Source organism: Malaclemys terrapin, chromosome 7 (genome assembly GCF_027887155.1).
Source record: "Malaclemys terrapin pileata isolate rMalTer1 chromosome 7, rMalTer1.hap1, whole genome shotgun sequence".
In the NCBI taxonomy this organism is placed as follows: Eukaryota; Metazoa; Chordata; order Testudines; family Emydidae; genus Malaclemys; species Malaclemys terrapin.
In genome coordinates this window covers 38,011,450-38,037,315 of record NC_071511.1, presented here as the reverse complement: position 1 = coordinate 38,037,315, position 25,866 = coordinate 38,011,450, and the positions used below count along the sequence as shown (strand labels likewise).

General features: G+C 44.8%; 1 protein-coding gene across 2 annotated transcripts in view; it reads left to right on the top strand.

The window, feature by feature from the left end:
• Positions 1-25,866, top strand: part of PPARG (peroxisome proliferator activated receptor gamma) — a 105,624-nt gene that overhangs the window by 17,719 nt on the left and 62,039 nt on the right. Inside the window, exon 2 of one of the 2 annotated variants that reach the window (XM_054035961.1) lies at positions 4,241-4,279. The exons of the other annotated variant lie outside the window; for it this stretch is intronic. The gene's annotated coding sequence lies outside the window, so the exon portion shown is untranslated. The remainder of the gene's footprint in view (positions 1-4,240; positions 4,280-25,866) is intronic. 2 annotated transcript variants of the gene reach the window in all.

The following is a 25,866-nucleotide window of genomic DNA, read 5'->3' as shown; positions in this document are numbered from 1 at the left end:
CTATACTTTAACCACCAACTATTATTCAGAATGACTCCAAACCATAAAACTTATAAAGCTTGAAATGTTTGCATGAAGCATAAAAAAAGCTGGAGTATATGGCCTGTGGGAGAGTAAGTACTAGGGTTAATTTATAACTTAAGCAAATGAATCTATAAAAAGAAGAAAAGCTCTATAAGAAATAGGTTAACAGATGACAACAACAACAAAAAAAGAAAAAAAGGCTGATAAAAGATACCTGAACTTGTTTGGTCCCAGTGATTTTATGACTAAGGAATTCAATTATAGGTGTGTTGGGAGTAGCAAATCACAATTCTGTAAATTACTAATGAGACAGAAAGATCTTTATCATGTTCTGTATGTGTTCACATGCAAAGTTCAGTCCTGCCCTCTGTAAATAAACTCTTAGCACCTAGACTGTGCTCCTTTGCAGAAACTCAATGTCACAACAGTAGGAACAGAGATATAACTTGGGCTGAATCATTTTTCAAACATGCCGGCAGATATACAATACTCTACTCTTAGAGATGAGGTTAGCCAACAGATGGCTTTTCCTTTCTGTGGGCTAGTGATTTTCAACTTTGGATTTAATTAATTTAATATTATTAGCATTTTCTAGACACTGCAAAGAGGAGACAGAACCTTCTTTGGTGATTCCTTCTTTGGGGGTGGTCCAAGTCTGTGGAATGAACTCCCCCAGGAACTAAGGACCATCATAAATCTCATCACCTTCCACTCCAAGTGCAAGATGCATTTCTTTGACCTTGCCTTCTATAAGCACATAGCAACAGTTATATTTATTTAATAAATTAAAAAAAAATCCTACTAAAACAAAACACTCGATTGAACACATTTCTCCCTCTCTGGAGAGGATGAAAGAACAAACATGTGACAGATGTGTAGGTACGATGTTTAATGGACTATTGGGAGGCGCTCAGATAAGTGTGGTATAAAAACCTATATAGAATAGAACTAACAAGTTGAATTCAGGATACATATGACATCAGTGTACCATGGAGATGCATTAAGTGAATCACACAAGGCTGGATTTATTTAGCCTGTGTTGCATATTCTATTAGAGAGTTTTAACCCACTAATTTACATAATGAGTCTTTATTTACCCAAGGAAGGCAGATTGGCCTCAGGTCGATTGCAAATTAACTCCTAGGGCCTGCAATCCAAATTGTTTTAAGAGCTGCCTGCTACTTGATTCTTACAGCAGTAAATTATTATCTCTTGTCAGTCATTTAAAGGGGAAGGGCAATTTCTGGAAAAGCAAATATAATTAGCTGAGACCCACAGTCCAACTGCACAGTAGTTGCAGGAAAGCTTTAAGGGACCAAGCCCTGCTTGCCCTAATCACGCAAGAAATCAGTGGGACAACTCACATGACTAAAGAGAGAAGGATTTCACTCAAATATGCAGTTTTGTGTAAATTCACATGTTCTTCTAATTATAACTTTCCCAATGATTCATAGGCTGCAGAGTGGAGGGACCACGCAGGCCATGGCCTGACCACTTTTTGGCTATAATGGTGGGCAGCTGGGCCAAATATGAGTGAGCGATGTTGTGACCTGCTGCAGCAACACTGAGGCACCACAACCCTGTATGCCCGTTACAGCACTACTCACTCAAATTTGGACGGGGTGGGTGCAGGGGCTCATGGGTCAGCAATGTCAGGCTGCTGGTAGTGGAGTGGGGGGATCTGAGGGGAAGAGAGTCAGGTGGGGTGGAAGGCACAAATCTACACACGCACACACACACACACACACATACTTTAAAAGGCCCTCTGCAGCCCCATCAATTAGAGAGTCTCAGACCTTTGAGACAAACTGGGTTTCTCTAAACTTCTTTGAGGTGGGACTAGAGTTCTTCCATTCTTCTGTTAATTACAGTGTTGCCACAATTTTCAGATATCATAGAGATGAGTATATATAATAAATACCTAGCGAGATAGGTGGTGATTCATAGCCAGTGTATTAATTTAACAATCTTATTCCAGGATATTAAATGCTTAAGTTAACCATTTACTATATTTCACCATTTGGTACATTATGCTATTTACTTAGCAGTGTATTTATGGTTGGGGAGAACAGTTATGTGCCCTGAATACCCAAAAGGCAAAATATTTAATATTTTTTTTATCTATTCTTTTATTGACCTGCTGATTTTATTTTCAGCAAGCAAGTTACTCTATCCTGAAAAACAATTTGAATGATCAAGAGCTGCTAGATTTTACAATCTTGATTTGCAAAAACCATAGGTTACAAGTACAGACATTTCTGATATAAGCAGCACCGTTTAAACTTAAATTTATTTCATATTTATTTCTCCACCTACATGGGTTCTACCGAAAAGTTTAAAATCAACAGTGATTAAAATAAAGTTGGGCCCAGTGGTTCAGGGAGAGCAAATACACTATCATAAAATAAGCAAAGAAAAATAATCCTGTTTGTACAGTACCTAACACGAAGACTCAAGACACAGTGAAAATTAGAATAATACAAACTGGCCAAAGATGAACTGCTTCAAATAAAAATGCCCTACACAAAACATTGGAGACAGCTAGGAAGTGCAGACATAGTGTCTGATCCAATTTCCAATGAAGTCTTTGCAAAGAGCCACTCCATTGGCTTTAAATTGGAGGTAGGTTGTACCTACAGTTAGGGAGGGTTTTTATATGAATCATCGAACTGAAAGTCCCTAGCATGATTTACATAAAACCACAGTATGCAAAGTAAGGACACCCTAGCAGACTTCATAAACCTTTGAGAGAGATAAAATGAGAGATGGTCACCTCAGTACAATTGGCCTAGATTATTAAAAAATTCATCCCCCATTCACTGGCCACTGTTGGAAGACAGGATACTGGGCTAGATGGACCTTTGGTCTGACCCCAAATGGCCGTTCTTATGTTCACAAGATCTTGAATTGAATTCATTTGCTGATCAGCAATCAGTGCAGATCAGTGGAACTGGATGTTCCTTGTTCGCAAAACAAAAGAGGCGTTGGGAAGCTGAATTTTCTAATTCCTGAAGCTTTCAGATTAGTTTCACAGTTAGGACTGAATTACAGTAATCCGTTAGCATGGAAGTACTGAGAGCATAAATATGGTCTGAGTGGCAAAGTCCATGTTACAGAGAAAAAGAGAGTGGTATTGGAGAACATGGAGATGATAATAGCCACTCCAGACTAGCGTCATAAAATGGGTTTTCAGACAGAACAATGAATACCAAAAGTGTCTGACAACCAACAGCCTCAGCCCTCTGAATAGTAGGAGCCCAGAAACCTAGAAAGTTCCTCAAAACTTAATGTCAGGCAATTTAGGTACTGCAGTACAAAAAAAAAAAAAAAAGTGTATGTGGGAGTGGGAGGGGCATTTAAAAGATTCAAGGAAATACCCTTGTCATGTTTTTGGGAAAGGGGGGTTAGTTAACATACCGCATGACTTTCCTCTTGACCTCCAAGAATGCTTTGGATATCTCTCAAGACCACAATGTTGTCTGTTCTGTACAAATATATGAAAGTCCTCTTTCTGTAAGTTGCCATTGCTGTTTTCCTTATCTGTGAAGGAAGCACAGCAACTCCCACTGGGGACATTTCACAGTAACTTGATCTTAAAATAAGAAATATAAGGGAAAGGTCATATCCTAATAAATTGTGCATACCTAAATTCCCATGGAGTGTCAAAATTATGCTGAATGACTAGGGCACTAACCATTTTCCAACAATGTGTTATTGAACAGTTTCCAGTGAGTGTCTTTATCATGCCAGAACAATAAGTGAAATGAAGATACGATTGATTAGCAGGACACAGCATCCAAGTCTGCCCTTAGATTTATCTGGGCATCTCCCATTGATGATTCTGGGTTTTTATCTTTAGAGTTTCTGTCTTCCTCTTCCCTCATCTCCAATGAAGATAACTGCCAGAAACCCCTTTAGCTTTCTTCGAGTCTTGGTGTAAGGCTGTTGAAGTCAATGGGAGATGTGTCTCTTTATCTGACAGAAGAAAATGAGAAAAGCATTCTACAAGGCATTCTAGCATAAGTAATGGAATCAGCAGCAACTTTTCTTACTTTAATTGAGAGGATGACTCTTGTAAGGAAGATATTTATCATGTAACCCAAACTGGAAATACCAGCCTAATCCTTCCAGTCAAATAGTTTCAATCATACTGTAAGAGGATCCTGCTTATATCAAGGTGCTCTTCTTTTGAGATGCATTTTCTTTTTCTCTACAGGCAGAGGTCCACAGTGAGGGCAGGGCTGATCACCTCCTCGTATGTATCAAACTCTCTGCATGTGCTTCTGATTTAAGCATCTACCATGTATATTTCTGCTTTGCTTTATGAGGTGTATTAGTGTACTGGTTCCTCAAGTTTTGGCACTCATACATAACTAGTTGAAGTTGTTATGGAGAGGGTTGTTTATTTGTTTTGTTTTTAGGTGTACACCACCAATGTGAATTTTAAGACTTGCATGATTCCTAGAGAGACTTTGTTTGCAATCGTGTATAAAACCTCCCTTTGTGGTGCATTGTTTCTGTGTTATCACAGATCTGAGAATAAGTACCAAACTAACACGGCTACCCCCTGATACTTGATACCAAACTAACTGTATCTTTCGTAATCACCTTCTTTAGTGACTTCAGCTGATTTAAATGGCAATATTTTCTTTTCAATTCTGTCATTGTTTATGATATATTTTCTCTTCCTTTAATTCCAGCACAAGGAGTTTAATGTTCCATTCCCCTCACTCAATTCAGGTTAATTGGAAAAATTCAAGATATGTGAGATGAACTATGTCTCTTAGGTGTAAGTTATTCCCTGAAAGATATCTGAAGATGTGGAACTCAGTTCTCTAAATGCCATGCACCACAGTTGGTGTAGTTGGTATCAATACACGTGTAGCCTTTTCGCACATCTGGTACCGCACAGGAATGTTTTTGTCAAAGTGGTTAACCATTGATTGGCTCACAACAGAGATTCAGTGGAGGAGGCCCATGATATGCCTGGCTGTGCTGGCCATCAGGGTTTAAATATGGTATGTCCTGGTATTGACCAAAAGGTACAAAAGTCTCCTAAGCAATAAAAAACACTGGGTGAAATCTCAGCCCCATTGAAGTCAATAGGGATTTTGCCATTGACTTAAGTTGAGCCAGGCTATCACAGCAAGTGTATTATTGTCTTGTCTGAATAAGTGAACATATGATATATAGCTATGTAATGTAGTATATACTTCTGAACTATGAGCCAGACCCTATGCCAGTTTACACCAGCGGAAGACAATCCCATAGTTCAGATGTTCTCCGAATATGGGGAAAAGTATCATCTGTACTGAACAATTTTACATGTTATTGCATGCACACACTCTGCAAGCTCATCTAGTACAATGGAGGGGTGCCTGGATGAAGAGGGCAAGTGGATACATGAGAAGTGTCTTTTTGTGAACCTGGGGAAGGTAGGAGTCTCTGTTTGGTGGATAGGGATTGTAAAATTAGGATTAGGCCCCTTTCCATGTTCCCATTTTTAGGGGAAATATTCAGAAGTAGCAAGTGAAGTTAAGCATGAGAGATGGACCAAAACCAGGCCCTAAATTACAAACCTATTCCAGTTTGGATGGTGTGACAATATATGCAGGATACTCAGAACTGTGAGCCTGACTGTGCACTCTGCACCTGGCACTTCCCTGACCCACTGATCATTTCATACAATTTAAAGCAAATACAAGCTGTTTAATTAACAATTAATTTAAAAAAAGAATAAGGAAAAATGGGAAAGATTAAAGAAAAACACATCACCCTGCTCTGTGGCAGGGAACATTACAAACAGTGTCTCTGGATGTTAGGGCACTTCACAGTCTGTTCCTTGTAGGTCCCAGGTCTCCTTCGTAGGCCCTGGCTGTGCTGCAGGGATGCTGCAGGTTGAACACTTGCAATGGTGGTGGCCACACACCTCCGGGCTTTAGGTGGTGGGACCCTTCTTCCCAGTGTCAGCCCCCCGTCGGGTTAAGATCCCCCTCCCAGTCCAGCCAACAAGGACCCTTGGCTGGGGGTGTCTTTCTGCGCTGGGCCCTTTGCCCAAGGTCCCCCCTTGGCTGGCCCCAGTTGCTCACCACACTTGCCTCTGTGGCTGCAGCTCTGCTCCCAGCACAGGATCTGCTCTCCCTGGGCCATGTCTCTGGTTCTGTGGCTGCAGCTCTGCTCCCAGCACTGACCTGCTTCCTGGGCTGCTTTTCTGGCCCCTCTGGATCTGGCACAGCTCTGTTCCCTAGCTCAGCTTGGGCCCCTGCTTGCTCCTTAGCTCGGCCCCACTCTGTCTGACCCAGGCAATTCCAGCTCACATGGAGGACGGGACCCACCCCCTAGCCTCCTGACTCCCTGGTTAGCCTGCTCGCCCTGTCAATCAGGTTGACTTGGAGCATTGGCCTCTCCCCATTGTTCCTGGCGTCTGTCAGTCTCAGGGTCCTGATTTCCCATCGACCCTTCCCCTTTTAGTGCTGGGAGCTAGCCAACCAAAACACCCCCGCTGAATATTAGTCCCCTTACACAAATAAAACAAAACAATTACATTCTACTGACTGAAATTTAATTTCAGCAAGTTACAATCTTTGTCTAAACAGATTTCTCACTTACATCAAGTTTCCAGCAGCTCTTGCCTTTCAGGCCACGAAGATTCAGCCTTCATAGGCTCAGAGCATGATGTACCCTGTCGTCCCCTCAGTGATGGATAATTAAAAGGTCTTTTTGCTTCCCTTATATTGCTCAACGTCCATTATCTCTGCCTCAAGAGCCAGGAAGGCTTCCTGGTGTGCAGATTCTGTCCCCTGGCATTATTGTTAAACAGGCTTCTCCCCGCTTAGTTTAGTTTGATGGCTTTGTTTACTTTATATGTAAATATGCTTCTATACTCCTGTGCCTATAACTAAATCAGTAAGACACGTAAACACACATTCCTTTGTGTAGGGCACACTAGATTCATGCACTGCGTCCCAAACACATTTTAAGAACATATTTTCAGCGCCCATCTAGAACTTTTTGTATAGAATACATACATACATTACACAATTATTTTTGCGACCAGCATGTCACTAGTTTATATATGGAACCTTACATGATACCTTTGTGATATATATTGTGATAACAGTACGTTGGGGCACAGCCCTGATGAGAGTCATGGTATGGTGTGCCCTCTACCAGCTGGTATTGAGGGGCTGTCAGGGTCACAGATGGTGGGGTAAAGTTTGACCAGTTCTGTCCTTGTTCTTACTGTGCTCCTGGTCTTGTTCTTACCCTAGACCCAATCCGTCTGATGTGGGGTCAGTTAAACTACTGCAAAAAAGTCTGTTCTTGTGGAATTTTTGAGTGTGAATTGAGGTAATACAATTAGATCAGACGTACTGGCTAGGGTTGCCATATTTCCAAAAGCAAAAAAGAGGACACTGGGGGGGGGGAGGGAAGGAGCCCTGCTCTAGCCCCATCCCTGCCCCGCCCCCATCCACTCCCTCCCACTTCCCACCCCCTGATTGCCCCCCTCAGAATCCCCAATCCCCCCCCCATTCGTTGTCCCCTGACTGCCCCCTCCTGGGACCCCTGCCACTAACTGCCCCCTAGGACTCCACCCCCTATCTAAGCCGCCCTGCTTCTTGTCCCCTGACTGCCCCCTCCTGAGAACCCCCTACGACCCTACCTGTCCCCTGACAGCCCCGACCCTTATCCACACCCCAACCCCATATTCACACCCCCACCCCCAGACAGACCCCCGGGGACTCCCATGTCCTATCCAACTGCTCCCCGCCCCCTGATAGCCCCCCCAGAACCCGAGACCCATCTAACCCCCCCTGCTCCCTGTCCCTGACTGTCCCAACCTCTCTCCACACTCCTGCCCCCCTTACAGCCCCCCCCAGAACCCCAGACCCATCTAACCCCCCCCCGCTCCCTATCCCTGACTGTCCCAACCCCTCTCCACACCCCTGCCCCCCTGACAGCCCCCCCCCAACTCCCGACCCATCCAACCCCCCTCTCCCTGTCCCCTGACCAGGGCCAGCTTTAAAGAGCCCAGGAATCGGGCTGCACTCCGGCCAGGGTTGCGGGGCTTGGGGCTGGGCCGGAGGTGCTCGGCCGGGGCTGGACCGGCGCGCTCGGCCGGAACCAGGGCTCGTGCTGCTGGAGCCTGAGCTGGGCTGGGCCAGGAGTGCTCGGCCGGGGCTGGGCCGGTGCGCTCGGCCGGAACCAGGGCTGGCACTGCTGGGGCCCGAGCCGGGACGGGCCGAGGGTGCTCTGCTGGAACCGGGGCCGGAGCCGCTGGGGCTGGAACCGGGGCCGGAGCCGCTGGGGCCCGAGCTGGGCCGGAGCCGCTGGGGCCTCTGGGAGCCACTTGGCCCGGGCCGGAGGGAGCTGCTCGGCCAGGGCCACGCCACCCCAGAGCTCTCCTCCTCGCCCCCCCCCCCCCCCCGCCCCAGCTTACCTGCTGCTGCCTCCTGCTTGCCCCTGCTCTTTTCAGACTTCCCGCGAAGATCTGATTTGCGGGAAGCAGGGGAGGGGGAGGAGCAGGTGGGTGGAGCGTTCAGGGGAGTGGAGGAGGGGGAAGACAGCTGCGGGGCCGGACAGCGTGGTAAGGCTGCAGGGGATGGGGGGAGCCGGGAAGGGGCTTTGAGTGCCCAGCAGCGCTTGGCCGCCGCTTTTCTGTCTATAAATAGCCTACCGGGGGGAAATCCCGGACATTTTTAGATTTTTAAAAATCCCTCCCGGACGGCTATTTATAGACCGAAAAGCTGGACATGTCCGGGGAAATCAGGACATATGGTAGCCCTAGTACTGGCCTTACTACTACAATTTTGGATTTGAGATAGTTCAGAGAAGTTTAATTGGGAGTTTTGCATGTGAAACGAATGCAGTAAATGTCCTATTCCTGACATTTAGCTCTACATTACAGTATATTGCATTTGTTGTCATTCAGAGGTCTGTTATGAATTTATTTTTTGCTATAATCTCAATTGTAAATATATTGTAATCTGATAACAGTTCTTTGAGTAAAATTCAGTCTTGTTAGAGTTCAGTCATTTGCATTGTAATTTTGGTTCAAATTAATTTGAAATTTGCAAACTATTGATTTTTGTTTAGGTTGGGAATAACTACAGGAGCAAAGAGGGGGAAAAATCTGTTTTTGAACTATTTCTGAACAGTAAAAAGCTACAGTAACACATCCCGAGTGCAGTAATACATCCCACCAACCACATGATATTTAGCTGTTCATAGGCAGGCTTGAAGGGTTACAAAAAGTCACAATAAAAACTTTTAGTTCCTCATATGATACTTGCTTACCTAGAAAATAAATCCAGTTGTAAAATTAGTGAAGCATAACAACATAATTTCTTGCATACTTAGCTATAAGAATTCTGCCAAAATGAACTGAGGAAAATTATTTAAAACTACAACATTTTAGCACCTAAGGATTCCAGACTGTATGGACCACATTCCAATTTATAGTTCAGAATTTAAAACAATATAAAAGTTACAAACTTACCAAGATTGTGCTAATGCATTTATATTTAATTGTTCAAAAAAATAATGTATATTGATATTAATTGTGATTAAATCTAGAAAATGTTAATGTGATTTTTTTTCTATATGCAGACTTACCCTCTTTTAGTAAACTTTCTGGAAAAACATGAAAATGTGATTAAGCTTTTTATTTATATAAATATGTATAGCCAGGCATACATATTTATCTCAAAATTTGCTTTATATAATTCCATTTATCATGGCATATTAAGCTAAAAGATCTGCTGTTATATATCTTGTTGGATGACTTAGAAAAGGAATTTTTAATGCAATTTTAAATATAGAAGAGGCAAGGAGATGACAAGAGCACATGATATAGGGAAGGGAACTGAAATTTACCCAATCTGTTTCTTTCTCTCCTTTTATTGCTGCTAAAATGCAGTGTAACAACTCTGTTTACACCACTATAGTTAATGTTTTATCACCACTTAATCATTAATTCCTAATCTCATGGAGTTAGAATTTGACTATAACACTTTTCACTGGGTTGAAATGTGGCAAATAAAGTCAAAGCCAGTAAGCAAATACTTGGTTGTTTGTATCTTTAAAGAAACTTAATGTGGACTAGTACCTTTTGGATATTTTCTAAGAAATCCAGGTAAGGAAGATGGATGGTTCAAGGACCTGGTAATAGAATATGTAGCTTTTTACCTCAAGGCCACTGATACAAATCCTGATAGGCTGCTAGTGAGAGTTATTACCCTTTATAGCTGTTTGATTCACTATGTGAAAACTCAGTGGTTGTGGTTGTGGTCCTATACCTATAGGCAGGTATCCACCTCTCATTTGTGGCTTTGGAGAGTCCACTGATGAAAATGGACATGGTGACTGAACTGTCCTGCAGAGTTTTTCTATCCAAGGTTAGGGTTGAGGGACATTTCAGAGTCCCTACAATATTTATATACACAATACAAAGAGTCATTGAAATGTATTTTAGGCAGACTTGCCAACTTTCCTGAATTAATTGTGAAAGATGCGATTTTGAAGTAAAATTAAGCCTGACTCAAGATCTCGTGATAGAACAAAATGTCAGATTTTTTTTTCCCAGCTGTGGCTGAAAACAAAAATCCTGACTTTTGAGAGTTATAAACCAAGATCATGAGTCAGACTTAATAATTTTACTTAGAAATCGCTGTCAGCCCCAGACAGCCAGGGCCGCTGCTGTCAGCCCACCCTGGGCGGACAATGGGAGCCCTGGCCGTCAGGGGAGGACAGCGGGAGCCACTCCTCGTGGGGCCCCTGTGAGGAGAGTCTCCTATTGTCAGCTAGCTTTGGCCTGCCAGGGCTCCCGCTCTCAGCCAGACCTGGGTAGCGGGGGCTGATAGCGGGAGCCACAGCCACTTGGAGATGACAGTGGGAGCCCTTCTTCACAGGGCCCCTGAGGAGAAGCTCCCGCTGTTAGCCCTGGGTGGCTGGGGCTCCTGTTGTCAGCCAGATATGTGAATTGAGAGCACTTTAAAGGCTCAGAAACTGGAAGGAAAATAAAGAGAACTCACATTTCATTTTTAAAAAATCCTCATGATTTTTAAGCCAATCTCGTGATTTTCGGGGGGTCTGACTCAAGACTTTCCAATGGCGAGGGTTAGTCACAGTTTATGTCTAATTCAGACTCATGCAGGTTCTTTAATTATAGCTGAAAACAAAGGAATTTACAAAATATGTTAAATACATGACATAAATTGTCCAAAGTAAGGACATTCTAGGCTTGCAACAGTTAGTAATGTTCTTGTGTATTAAAATTCCAAATTTTCCGTTGTGCTGAAAATTTACATCACTGTGACTCCAGAAGGGCAGAAGCTGATTGTCAGAGAATATTAATCAGTTTCCATCATTGTTTAATAGAGCTGATTATGCAGTCCCTATGCAGGGTAAAACTTCCATTATCTTCAGTGGGAGATTTGCCCTGGATAGGGACTGCATAGGGACTCAGGATCCCCTGTAGTTAATACCTGAAGAAGATTATATGCAATCTTTCAAATGCTGGACTCCATTTTTGTGTCTACAAATTATAGGTGCAACCAAATGAAGCAACAGCACTGAAGGTACAAAAATAGGAGCTGGTTACAGCAAGGCTGACAATATTATTTAAAATTCTTCTGATCTACTTCCTGGCTGAATGGTGTTCCTGGGAAATGCTAGAGTGACACACTGCTGAGGTGGAAGGACAAGGGGAAAGTCAGCTGCGTCAATTAGGGTGACTGGGTGTCCAGTTTTCGACCAGAACACCTGATTGAAAAGGGATCCAGGTGGCTCGGGTCAGCACCACTGACCGGGCTGTTGACTGTTTGGTTGGTGGCACTGCGCAGTGGGGCTAACAGTATTCCTGCTAGCCTCCATGTCGCGCAGCTCCCAGCGGGCTCCACACGCTGCCACTGTCCCAGCAAGCAGCTGGCATGTCCCCCCTTTGGCTCCTACGCGTAGGGGCAGCCAGGGAGCTCCGTCCCAAGTGCCACCCCCGCAGCTCCCATTGGCCAGGAACCGCAGCCAATGGGAGCTGTGGGGGCGGCGCCAGGGTGCGGATGGGGCAGCGCACAGAGCCGCTTGGCCACGCCTCCATGTAGGCGGTAGGAGCTGGAGGAGGGACATACTGGTGCTTCTGGGACCTGCTTGAGGTAAGCACCGCCCAGAGCCTGCACTCCTGATATCCTCCCGGGCCCCAACCCCCTGCCTCAGCCCTGATCCCCCTCCCTCCCAATGAACCCCTCGATCCCAGCCCAGAGCACCCTCCTGCATCCGAAAACCCTCATCCCCAGCCCCACCCCAGAGCTCGCACCCCCAGCCGGAGCCCTCACTCCCCTCCCCGTGTCCCACCCTCCTGCCCCAGCCCTGATCCCTCTCCTGCCCTCCAAACCCCTCAGTCCCAGCCTGGAACACATTCCTGCACCCCAAATGCCTCATCCCCAGCCCCACCCCAGAGCCTGCACCCCCAGCTGGAGCCCTCAGCCCCCCGCACTCCAATCCCGTGCCCCAGCCATGATCCCCTTCCTGCCCTCCAAACCCCTCAGTCCCAACCCGGAGCACCCTTCTTTATCCCATACCCCTCATCCCCATCCCCACCCCAGAGTCTATACCCCCTGCCAGAGCCCTCACCCCCTCCTGCACCCCAGCCCCCTGAGCCAGCTCGGTGAAAATGAATGAGTGCGTGAAGGTGCGGAGAGTGAGCAACGGGGGGGTGGAATGGAGTGAGCAGCGGGCGGGGCATCGGAAAAGGCGCAGAGCAGGGACAGGGCAAAGATTTTGTGCGAGTAGAAAGTTGGCAACCCTAGTGACAATAAGCACCTCACTCCCTGCCAGCCGGTCATAATGTTCCTGTTCTCATAGGCAAAGGCAAGGTGCTATACATGCAATCTTGTGCTGATGAAAAAACTAGAAATATTGGCTCCAGAATGAAGGAATTGGGAAATCAAGGCAAGACCCAGGGAGAAATAGTTCAGGGTGGGGAAGTGGGGAGCAGAGGGAGGGGCGGGTGGCTTACTGCCATAGAAAAAGGAAAAATCCAAGAAAGAACATGATAAACATTCTACACATTAAAATGAAAAGCACTCTGTTCTGTTTTAATTTGCATGGATGTTGAGCAAGCTTGGAACATTGCAAGATTTATTGCTATAGAATACTGTACATTTGTAACAAGGTAAGGACTTAGCAGTATTTTGTATTGAAATGTTAACCCTGTGTCTCCTGTTTGAAGTTTTCCATGTTGTATGTGCACTCAGCACACAAAAATATCAGCCCTTAGGAGAGAAGAGAGATAAAATGACACACACACAAGCAGCATTCTTATTAAATCAGTTTAGTAAAGATAACTGAAAGAACGCCTTCTTCTGAATAGGAAATTTGAACAGATTTGCATCTAACTAAATTCTATACTGCTGTCAAAGAAGCCTCTAAGAAAAGACTATGAAAAGGTGATTTGCTTGTGGAAACTGCAAGGAGGTTTGGGTGACACCAGGCTTAAAATAACTGCTGGGTGTGTCAGTGACATTTCTTTGGTTTGTTACAGAATATTAGGGTTGGGGCAGCATATGTAAATTTGTTTATAATGGCATTGTTCTCTTTGAGGGGAAAGGGAAGTTATTTTTTAATACTAGAATGCAGGAGCAGAGTGGATGCCAAGGAGGAATGATCTGCGTTTACTAGATGGAGAGTGCTGTATGACTGTGCAGGTCTATTTAGATGCTGACAGGAGTGAACACAAAGTGACAATACATCAAGTACATAAAAGGTTGTTACAAGAAGGAGGGAGAAAACTTGATCTTCTTAACCTCTGAGGATAGGACAAGAAGCGAATGGGCTTAAATTGCAGCAAGGGTGGTTTAGGTTGGACATTAGGAAAAACTTCCTAACTGTCAGAGTGGTTAAGCACTGGAATAAATTGCCTAGGGAGGTGGTGGAATCTCCATCATTGGAGATTTTTAAGAGCAGGTTGGACAAACACCTGTCAGGAATGGTCTAGAGCAGTGCTTGTCAAAGTCGGGCTGCCGCTTGTTCAGGGAAAGCCCCTGGTGGTCTGGGCTGGTTTGTTTACCTACCGCATCTGCAGGTTCGGCCAATCGCGGTTCCCACTGGCCACGGTTCGCTACTCCAGGCCAATGGGGACTGTGGGAAGGACGGCCAGCACATCCCTCGGCCCGCGCTGCTTCCCGCAGCCCCCATTGGCCTGGGACGGCAAACAGCAGCCAGTGGGAGCTGCGATCAGCTGAACCTGTGGCCGCAGCAGGTAGACAAACCAGCTCGGACCACCAGGGGCTTTCCCTGAACAAGCGGCGGCGGCCTGACTTTGAAAAGCACTGGTCTAAATAATACTTAGTCCTGCCTTGAATGCAGCTGACTGGACTAGATGATCTCTCGAGGTCCCTTCCAGTTCTATGATTCTATGATCTCCCTGCAATTTCAGTCCATTCTGTATTGTTGTACAGATAAGGTCTGTTCTGGGCCTTCTGGGTAATCTGTTTCATAGTTACTATAATTATGTTCTGTGTTTTCTGTTCTATAGTTACTATAGTTTCTTGGTCTTGTCTGAAATGCACTGCAGGAAGCCCTTTGAAAAAATGAAGTAGAAAATTCCTAACCATAACCATACTATTTCTATAAAGGCCAAGGGATACAGTAAGTGAAAAAAGTGAAAAATTGGCCCAAAGAAATTTTTTATGAGCAAAAAGTTGTGAATTCAACATAAGAAAATGTTTACCATAAAAGTGAATTTTCAAGATGGTTTTTATATGTTAATTAATTCTAAAATAAAGTAGCAGATTGTTTTTATAGCTAGTACAACTGTGTTAAGTGATTCATGGTATATTTCTTCTCAAATTGTTAGTATTCAGTCATAATCAGGTTTTGAAAAATGCTAAGTTACTATTACTCTGAGACTCTCCTTTATGGTAGTTAATCTTCACAATTTTCCTAAGAAAAACTTCAGCATATTTTTCTTTTGTGATGAAATATAGAGTACAATGCATGTTATTGTGCAATTATATTGCAGCCCAAAAGAAGCAGGAATGGGGGAAGATATTCTTGCTCTGGAACCCAACAAAATATTCAGAAGTGGCACTGTATGAGCTAACTTCATGTTAGTGCACAATTCATAACTGAGTCACTGACTCCCTTTAGGTATTTCTCTCTATGTTGCAGAATACTAAAATTTCAGTCTCAATAGCAAGCTCCCATGCATATGTCCTGATGTGGCATTGTCTGCACAGGCATTCTGAAGTCACTTCAAAGTCAATATGACTTTTTTGGTAAGATGTATGGGAGGACATACATGACTATACAGATATACATGACTATCCAGACATCTGTTGGGAAAATAACACAGCAGGGCACAGATTATCCAACAAGTTCTTGGAATGTATTGGAGACAATTTTTTTTATTTCAGAAGGTAGAGAAAGCTATTGGGGGGAGGGTGTTCTAGATTTGATTTTGACACATAGGGAAGAGAATTTGAAAGTGGAAGGCAACTTGGGAGAAAGTGATCATGAAATGGTAGAGTTCACGATTCTAAGGAATGGTAGGAAGGAGAACAGCACAATGAAGACAATGGATTTCAAGAAGGCAGACTTTAGCAAACTCAGGGAGTTGGTAGGTAAAATCCCATGGGAAGCATGGGGAAAAACAATTGAAGACAGTTGGCAGTTTTTCAAAAAGACATTATTAAGGGCACAAGAGCAAGCTATCCCACTGCATAGGAGAGATAGGAAGTATGGCAAGAGACCACGCTGGCTTAACAAGGAGATCTTCAATGATCTAAAATTCAAAGAAGAGTCCTACAAAAAGTGGAAACTCGATCAAGCTACGAAGGATGAATATAAACAAATAACACAAGTATGTAGGGACAAAATTAGAAAAGCCAAGGCACAAAATGAGATCAACCTATCTAGGGACATAAAAGGAAACAAGAAAACATTCTACAAATACATTGGAAGCAAGAGGAAGACCAAGGACAGAGTAGGCCTGTTACTCGATGCGGGGGGGAAGACAATAACAGAAAATGTGGAAATGGCATAGGTACTTAATGACTTCTTTGTTTCAGTTTTCACTAAGAAGGTTGGTGGCGATTGGACGTCTAAAATAGTGAATGCCAGTGAAACCGAGGTAGGATCAGAGCCTAAAATAGGGAAAAAACAAGTCAAATATTACTTAGACAAGTTAGATGTCTTCAAATCACCAGGGCCTGATGAAATGCATCCTAGAATACTCAAGGAGCTGACTGACGAGATATCTGAGCCATTAGCAATTATCTTTGAAAAGTCCTGGAAGACGGGAGAAATTCCAGAAGACTGGAAAAGGGAAAATATAGTGCCCATCTATAAAAAGGGAAATAAGGACAACCTGGGGAATTGCAGACCAGTCAGCTTAACTTCTGTACCTGGAAAGATAATGGAGCAAATAATTAAGCAATTTGCAAACACCTACAAGATAATAAGGTGATAAATAACATTTCTCGAGAACAAATCGTGTCAAACCAGCCTGATAGCTTTTTTTGACAGGGTAACAAGCTTTGTGGATGGGGGGAAGCTGTAAATGTGGTATATCTTGACTATAGTAAGGCTTTTGATACTGTCTCGCATGACCTTCTCATAAACAAACTAGGGAAATACAACCTAGATGGAGCTACTATAAGGTGGGTGCATAATTGGTTGGAAAATCATTCCCAGAGAGTAGTTATCAGTGGTTAACAGTCATACTGGAAGGGCATAACAAGTGGAGTCCCTCAGGAATCGGTTTGGGGTCTGGTTCTTTTCAATATCTTCATCAATGATTTAGATAGTGACATAGATAGTACACTTATAAAGTTTGCAGATGATACCAAGCTGGGAGGGGTTGCAAGTTCTTTGAAAGATAGGATTAAAATTCAAAATGATCTGGACAAACTGGAGAAATGGTCTGAAGTAAATAGGATGAAATTCAATAAGGACAAATGCAAAGTACTCCACTTAGCCCTGGTCTACACTACAGGGTTAGGTCAAATTTAGCCGCGTTAAGTTGATTTTATAAGAATGCGTCTACACAAGCAACCCCATTCCGTCAACCTAAAGGGCTCTTAAAATCGACTTCTGTACTCCTCCCCGGTGAGGGGAGTAGCGCTAAAATTGACCTTGCTGGGTCAAATTTGGGGTAGTGCAGACACAAATCAACGTTATTGGCCTCCGGGAGCTATCCCAGAGTACTCCAACGTGACCACTCTGGATAGCACTTTCAACTCCAATGCATTAGCCAGGTACACAGGAAAAGCCCCGGAAACTTTTGAATTTCATTTCCTGTTTGGTCAGCATGGTGAGCTCAGCAGCACAGGTGACCATGCAGTCCCCCCAGAATCACAAATGAGCTCCAGCATGGAGCGAACGGGAGACACTGTATCTGATTGCTGTATGGGGAGAAGAATCTGTGCATGCAGAACTCCGATCAAAAAGAAGAAATGCTAATATATATACCAAAATCGCACAGGGCATGATGGACAGAGGCTACAACAGGGACACACAGCAGTGCCACGTGAAAGTAAAGGAGTTCAGGCAAGCCTACCAAAAGACAAAGGAGGCAAACGGTAGCTCTGGGTCAGAGCCCATACATACCGCTTCTATGATCAGCTGCATGGCATTCTAGGGGGGGACCCTACCACTACCCCAGCACTGTCCGTGGACACCTGCAAGGGGGGAGTCTCATGCAACATGGAGGAGGAGTTTGTGGATGAGGATGAGGAGGAGAAGAATGCGCAGCAGGCAAGCGGTGAATCCGTTGTCCCCGGCAGCCAGGGCCTTTTCATCACCCTGGAGCCAATACCCTCCCAAGGCGGGATCCCCGACCCTGAAGGCGGAGAAGGCACCTCTGGTGAGTGCACATTTGTAACTACAGTACAGGGTTTAAAAGCAATAGTGTTTAATGTTTGATTCGTCCTGAAGACTTGGGATACATTCACGGCCAGTACAGCTACTGGAAAAGTCTGTTAATGTGTCTGGGGAAGGAGCGGGAATCCTCCAGAGACATCTCCATGAAGCTCTCCTGGAGGTACTCTGAAAGCCTTTGCAGAAGGTTTCTGGGGAGGGCTGCCTTATTTCATCCTCCACGGTAGGACACTTTACCACACCAAGACAGTAGCAAGTAGTCTGGAATCATTGCAGCACAAAGCATGGCAGCGAATGGTCCTGGGTTTTGGTCACATTCAAGCAAAATTCAGTCTATATCTTTCTGTGTTAGCCTCAGGAGAGTGATATCATTCATGGTCACCTGATTGAAATAGGGGAATTTTTGTAAAGGAACAGTAAAAGGACCCCATTCATGCTGGGCTGTTTGCGCTTGGCTAAAAGGGATCATCCCTGAGAATAGCCACGTGGTGGGGGAAGGGGTGAAGGGATCATCCCAATAGCCACGCGGAGGGGTGAGGGGAGGGGTGTGCTGCATATCCACCCAAAAACTGCAGCCCCTCCTTTTAAATGGCAAACCCAACTGGCATTGCTTGCTATGGGAAAGGAGGGCACTGCAGTTTGAAAATATTCCCACATGTTATGAAGGCGTTAGAAGCCAAACCCATGTACCCTTTGGCTTACCATGGCTGCCTGGAAACCAAATTCTGTTGCCCAGCCGCGTGTGTGTCACCATACCGGCAGGTGCTCAATATAAAAGGCAAAATGCGACCTTGTACCTAAAGCACATGTACTGTCTGTTGTGAATTGCTTGATTCACTGTGAAAGAGTTTCCCTTTTGTTCTCAGAAATGTATCATCTTAAATTTTACTCTCCCTTTTTATTCCCCCACAGGTGCAAATGTTTCTAGGCTCCCCCTATCATCTCCACCCTGAGGTTATCGCAGATTAGAAGGTGAAAAAAACGCACTCGCGATGACATGTTTTCCAAGGTCATGCAGTCCTCCCGCACTGATAGGCACAGCTGAATGCATGGAGACATTCAGTGGCAGAGTCCAGGAAAGCATTAAGTGAGCACAATGAGAAGAGGCAGGATGCAACGCTGAGGCTAATGGGGGAGCAAACGGACATGCTCAGGCGTCTGGTGGAGCTGCAGGAAAGCCAACAAAAGCACAGACTGCCGCTGCATCCACTGTACAACTGCCTGCCCTCCTCCCCAAGTTCCATATCCTCCTCACCCAAACGCCCAAGAATGCGCGGGGGGAGGCTCCAGGCACCCAGCCACTCCACTCCAGAGTCTGGCCAAGCAATAGAAGGCTGTCATTCAAACAGTTTTGATTTGTAATGTGGCTACAATAAGCAGTGTGACCTTGTCCTTCCCTCCTTCCCTACCCCGCCCAGGCTACCTTATCAGTTATCTCCCTTTTTAAAAAAATTAATAAAGAAAGAATGCATGGTTTCAAAACAATAGTGACTTTATTTCCTTTGCCAGCTGTGATCGAAGTGGGGAGAGTAGTTGGCTTACAGGGAATTAAAATCAACAAAGGGGGCGGGTTTGCATCAAGGAGAAACACATACAACTGTCACACCGTAGCCTAGCCAGTCATGAAACTTGTTTTCAAAGCCTCTCTGATGCGCAGCGCGCCTACCTGTGCTCTTCTAATCGCCCTGGTGTCTGGCTGTTCAAAATTGGCAGCCAGGTGATTTGTCTCAACCTCCCATCCCGCCATAAACGGCTCCCCCTTACTCTCACGGATATTATGGAGCACACAGCAAGCAGTAATAACAATGGGAATATTGGTTGCGCTGAGGTCTAATCTAGTCAGCAAACAGCACCAGCAAGCTTTTAAATGTCCAAAGGCACATTCTACCACCATTCTGCACTTGCTCAGCCTATAGTTGAACTGCTCCTTACTACTGTCCAGGCTGCCTGTGTATGGCTTCATGAGCCATGGGAGCAAGGGATAGGCTGGGTCTCCAAGGATAACTATTGGCATTTCAACATCTCCAACAGTAATTTTCTGGTCTGGGAAGTAAGTCCCTTCTTGCAGCTGCTCAAACAGCCCAGAGTTCCTAAAGATGCGAGCGTCATGTACCTTTCCCAGCCATCCCACGTTGATGTCGGTGAAACGTCCCTTGTCATCCACCAGTGTTTGCAGCACCATAGAGAAGTACTCCTTGTGGTTTATGTACTGGTTGGCAAGGTGGTCCGGTGCCAATATAGGGATATGTGTTCCATCTATTGCCCCACCACAGTTAGGGAAACCCATTGCAGCAAAGCCATCCACTATGACCTGCACATTTCCCAGAGTCACTACCCTTAATAGCAGAACATCAGTGATTGCACTGACTACTTGAATCACAGCAGCCCCCACAGTAGATTTGCCCACTCCAAATTGATTGGACCGGTAGCAGTCAGGCGTTGCAAGCTTCCACAGGGCTACCGCCACTCGCTTCTCAACAGTCAGGGCAGCTCTCATCTTGGTATTCCTGCACTTCAGGGTGGGGGAAAGCAACTCACAGAGTTCCAGGAAAGTGGTCTTACACAAGTGAAAGTTTCGCAGCCCCTGGGAATCATCCCATACCTGCAACACTATGCGGTCCCACCAGTCTGTGCTTGTTTGCTGGGCCCAGAATCGGCGTTCCACTGTATCAACCAGTCCCACTGCCGTCATGATGTCCCAATTGCCACATTCCGTGTTTTCAGGAATGTCTGTGTCCATGTCCTCCTCACAATCGTCCCCGTACTGCCGTCTCCTAGCCAGGTTCTGCACATACTGCAGTATAATGCGCGAGGTGTTTACAATGCTCGCAACAGTAGCGGTGAGCTGAGTGGGCTCCATGCTTGCCGTGCTATGGCATCTGCACCAGTAACCCAGGAAAAAGGCGCGAAATGATTGTCTGCAGTTGCTTTTTCGGAGGGAGGGAGGAAGGGAGGAGAGACTGACGACATGTACCCAAAATCACCCGCGACTATGTTTTTGCCCCATCAGGCATTGGGAGCTTAACCCAGAATTCCAATGGGCAGCGGAGACTGCGGGAACTGTGAGATAGCTTCCCACAGTGCACCGCTCCGTGAGTTGATGCTAGTCATGGTAGTGAGGCCCACTCCGCCGATTTAATGCGCTTAGTGGGGACATACACAATTGACTGTATAAAATTGATTTCTAAAAATCGACTTCTATAAAATCAACCTAATTTTGTCGTGTAGACATACCCTTAGGAAGGAACAATCAGTTGCACACATACAAAATGGGAAATGACTGCCTAGAAAGGAGTATTGCGGAAAGGGATCTGGGGGTCTTAGTGGATCACAAGCTAAGTATGAGTCAACAGTGCAATGCTGTTGCAAAAAAAAGCAAACATCATTCTGGGATGTATTAGCAGGAGTACTGTAACAAGACACAAGAAGTAATTCTTCCACTCTACTCCACGCTGATTAGGCCTCAACTGGAGTATTGTGTCCAGTTCTGGGTGCCACATTTCAGGAAAGATATGGACAAACTGGAGAAAGTCCAGAGAAGAGCAACAAAAATGATCAACAGTCTAAAAAACATGAGCTATGAGGGAAGATTGAAAAAATTGGGTTTGTTTAGTCTGGAGAAGAGAAGACTGAGACGGGACATGATAACAGTTTACAAGTACATAAAAGGTTGTTACAAGGAGGAGGGAGAAAATTTGTTCTTCTTAACCTATGAGGATAGGACAAGAAGCAATGGGCTTAAATTGCTGCAAGGGCAGTTTAGGTTGGACATTAGGAAAAACTTCCTAACTGCCAGAGTGGTTAAGCAATGGAATAAATTGCCTAGGGAGGTGGTGGAATCTCCATCATTGGGGATTTTTAAGAGCAGGTTGGACAAACACCTGTCAGGGATGGTCTATAATACTTAGTCTTGCCTTAAGTGCAGGGGACTGGACTAGATGACCTCTCGAGGTCCTTTCCACTTCTATGATTCTATGGTGTTTAGAAGGTTAGAATGAATTTAATATATTCCGACTGAATACATAAGAGTGAAAGAATAATGATGCTGGGAACAATAATCATCAAAGCACTTCATTTAGACATTATTTGTTTTTACATGTAGATTTTTTTTCAAAAGTGCAGTAATATGAAAAGAGATTTGTTTATCACTGAAAAGTGATTAGACAGGTTATACATTTCTTAGGTTTGTTCACATGAAAAAGTAACTTAGTTATTGAAAGAAAAATACAAAGGTAAATTTTGCTTTTAAAGTACATCAGATTATAGCTGCACAAAGACTCTAAACTTTATTAATATGTTACTTTAGAATGATGAATACCTGAATTGCACATTTAGGTACTATGGGGAAAATGCTGTAAACTCTTACAGTTGCTGACATTCCAAAAGGTTGCACATATGTAAGTGAGTACAGAATTTGGCTGTACATGAACATTTAATTTATGAAGCATTAACAGTATAAATGAATACAGAATATAAATTAAAGAAGGATGCATTGATTTTGTCCAAAATAGAAGAACTAAAATATATTCACATTTGGGTGTCTGGGATTTGCCCATTTCTTCCCATCATAGAATAGACACTAGTTTTGCCTTAATGTCATCCAGACATAGGTTTTGTGCCTCCACTCTGTCCCTGGGTGCACCATCAACCCCAGTTCTTCAGAAGTTGAGCTCTGTTGGAAGCGCTGTGGAGAATCCTGACAATGGCTGCCAATAGGGCCTGCCTTAAATGGGATGTGATACCCTAGATGAGGTGAGGACTGTGCAAAATTTAATGCATGCAGTGTATTGTCTTTTGCTTTTGGAAGAGGGGAATGATACATGTTTACTCCCTTCATCACTATTTATGTCCCTCCCACATCCTAGTTTTATTGTGCTTATCAAAATAGGTAGGCACTTCAGCTCTTCTTATACATATTCAAGTAAATATTTCATTTTTGAGAATTTTAGAAGATGGCTACTTTGTGATGAAACCAATTCATTTTGAGATGTCAAAAGCACTTTTGTGAATAATTTAAAACATATTCTAACTGCCAGGAAAGACTTTAAAAGTGGGCTTTAATTCAAGGAATGAGCTTCAACTCATGTTGCAGTTGTTCCTTCTCCTCCTGTGGGAGTATTCAGTGTTCGATCATGGCAGAGAACTGCATGTATGATATTAGTGATTTACCCTCTTAAAGTCATATTCCTCGTTAGCTCATTTCTTGGAAACATTATTTAAGATGCCTGTCCTATGAGTATTAAGAACCTATTATTTGATATAGTATCTGTTGGAGAATAATAAGTTCTGTTGATTCTTACAAAAGGCCTTTTGGCTTTTTAAAAGGTGGAGAGTTTTGATAATACAGTAACTCCTCACTTAAAGTCGTCCCAGTTAACGTTGTTACGTTGCTGATCAGTTAGAGAACATGCAAATTTAAACTTGTGCAATGCTCCCTTTTAACATTGTTTGGCAGCTGCCTGCTTTGTCCACTGCTTGCAGAAGAGCAGCCCGTTGGAGCTAGCTGGTGGCGGCTTGGAACCAGGGTGGACTGGCAGCCCCCCATCAGCTCCCCGCTCCCCTAAGTTCCCTGTGCAGCAGCCGCCCAGCAGGCTATCAGTTGCCGGCAGTTCAGCTGTCCCAAGGGCCGCCCAGAGGATTCAGGGGGCCTGGGGCAAAGCAAGTTCGGGGGCCCCTTCCATTAAAAAAAAGTTGCAATACTATAGAATACTATATTCTCGTGGGGGCCCTGCGGGGCCCAGGGGCCCCTTCCATAAAAAAAAAGTTGCAATACTATAGAATACTATATTCTCGGGGGGGCCCTGCGGGGCCTGGGGCAAATTGCCCCACTTGCTCCCCCCCACCCCCCCGGGCGGCCCTGGCTGTCCCTCCCGCCACTGCCGTGCTGCTCCTGCCCTCTGCCTTGGAGCTGCTCCCCGGAGCCTCCTGCTTGCTGTGCGGGAGTGGCGGGGGGAAGAGGGAGGGCTAATGTCAGGGTGTCCCCCTCCCCCCTGCTCCTGCCCCCCACTTATCCCATCTCCATGGAGCAGGGCGGGGAGGGTGGGGATACAACAGGGCTCAGGACAGAGGGAGCTTGCTGGCAGTAGCTGCTGTCTCAATTTGCTGATCTCCATAAAAAGGCAATGTACTTAGAGTGGGGTCAGCGTACTTAAAGCAGCAATGCGCATCGCTCTCTCTCTCTCTCTCTCTCTCTCTCTCTCTCACACACACAGGGTGTATGTCTCTGTCTGCCATGCTGTCTCCCCATCTTTCATTTGTGCTATGTTGTAGAGTGTGAGGCTACATTAACAACAATGTGTTAACCCTTGAGGGCTCAGCAAGTGCTAGCTTTAGCAGTAAGGGAAATATCCCTGGGAAATATCCCACCCTCTTCCACCCTCTGACTTCACCACCTCAACCAAGCTTCACAATCATCATTGCTGTGTACAGTATTTAATTGTTTGTTTAAAACTTATACTATATATGTACTATATATAATATAGTCTTTTGTCTGGTGAAAAAAAATTCCCTGGAACCTAACCCCCCCGAGTTACATTAATTCTTATGGGGAAATTGGATTCACTTAACATCGTTTCGCTTAAAGTCACTTTTTTTAGGAACATAACTACAACGTTAAGCAAGGAGTTACTGTATATTCGGGACAATCTATGGAAAAAGTAACCAGAGGTGGAAAACTGACTCCATTGAAGTGACTTGCCATTGACTTCAGTGGAGCCAAGTTTTCATCTCAGAAGTTTATTTACTGCATTAGAGAAAACCTTTATACTATGAAAGATCACTTATAATGTAGTTATTTACATAACATGCCTTATAATCAGGGCCAGCTCTGGCTTTTTTGCCGCCCCCGAGCAAAAAAAAAAACAGGGTGCAAACTTTCGGTGCCACTTACTTGGCGGCTCGTGGCTGCCTCCCCCGGCTGCGCTGGCGAGCCTCTGGGTGGGCGGCAGCTGCACTCTGGCTAGCGGGACTCCCTGCGCTGCAGACATGCCCCGGGCAGCGGAGTGCATGTCCTGGCTAGCGGGGGGGAGGGTGCGGGAGGGGAGAGAGAGAAGGGGGTGGCCAGCGCACTCGCCACTTGGCTCCTCCCGCTGCGCCGCCTGCCGGGAGGGCTCCGCACCGCTCCCGCCTGCAGGTGAATTGAAAGTTGTCGGTCGGCGGGGAGGGAAGGATGCGGGCTGCCGGGCTTGCTGCACACCTGGCACCGGCTGGAGCAGACGGAGCGTGCAGCCTGCTCCCAGCAGAGCGCTCCCCTCCGCCGCACTGCAGCCCCCTACAGTGGCACACTGAAAGTCGTAGGCGAAACAAAAGAAAAACAAACAAACAAAAAACACCAGGGCGCAGGGTGGCCAGAGCGGCGAACCAAAAAAAAAAAAAAAAAAGGCGGCCATGCCACCCTAGGATTGGATGGAATGCCGCCCCTAAGAATCTGCCGCCCCAAACACGACCTTGCTCAGCTGGTGCCTGGAGTCGGCCCTGCTTATAATATAAAACATTCTTGCCTGTTAATATAAAACATTCAGATTTAGAAGAATCAAATTTAAAAAAACTTAGAAACTTTTATACTGTAAACATTATAATAAAAAATTAACATTTAAAAATGTTAATTCCAAGTTTAAGATCAGGTTTGTGTCCCATATCTTCTTGGAGTTCAACCACACAGAGATCATTGCCAGATTGGGGGCTTAGTTGATAATTAATGAGTAAGCATAATTTTTACAGAACAAAGGCCCATGAAATTATTTATTAAAAGACACTGAGATTATGTTTTTTAACTTAAAAAAACAAGGTAGTGTAGATTTTTCTTGAAAATAATCTAATTTTTCACATTACTGTTCTCACATCACCACTGCAGTGATGCATTCTTAAATCTTTGGTAGGATTACAAACAAGCATGTGGCAACAGAGGGTTTGGCCAGTGTTCATATTATAATAAGCTATGTGTTAGCTCGTGTACAAACTTACTGGATA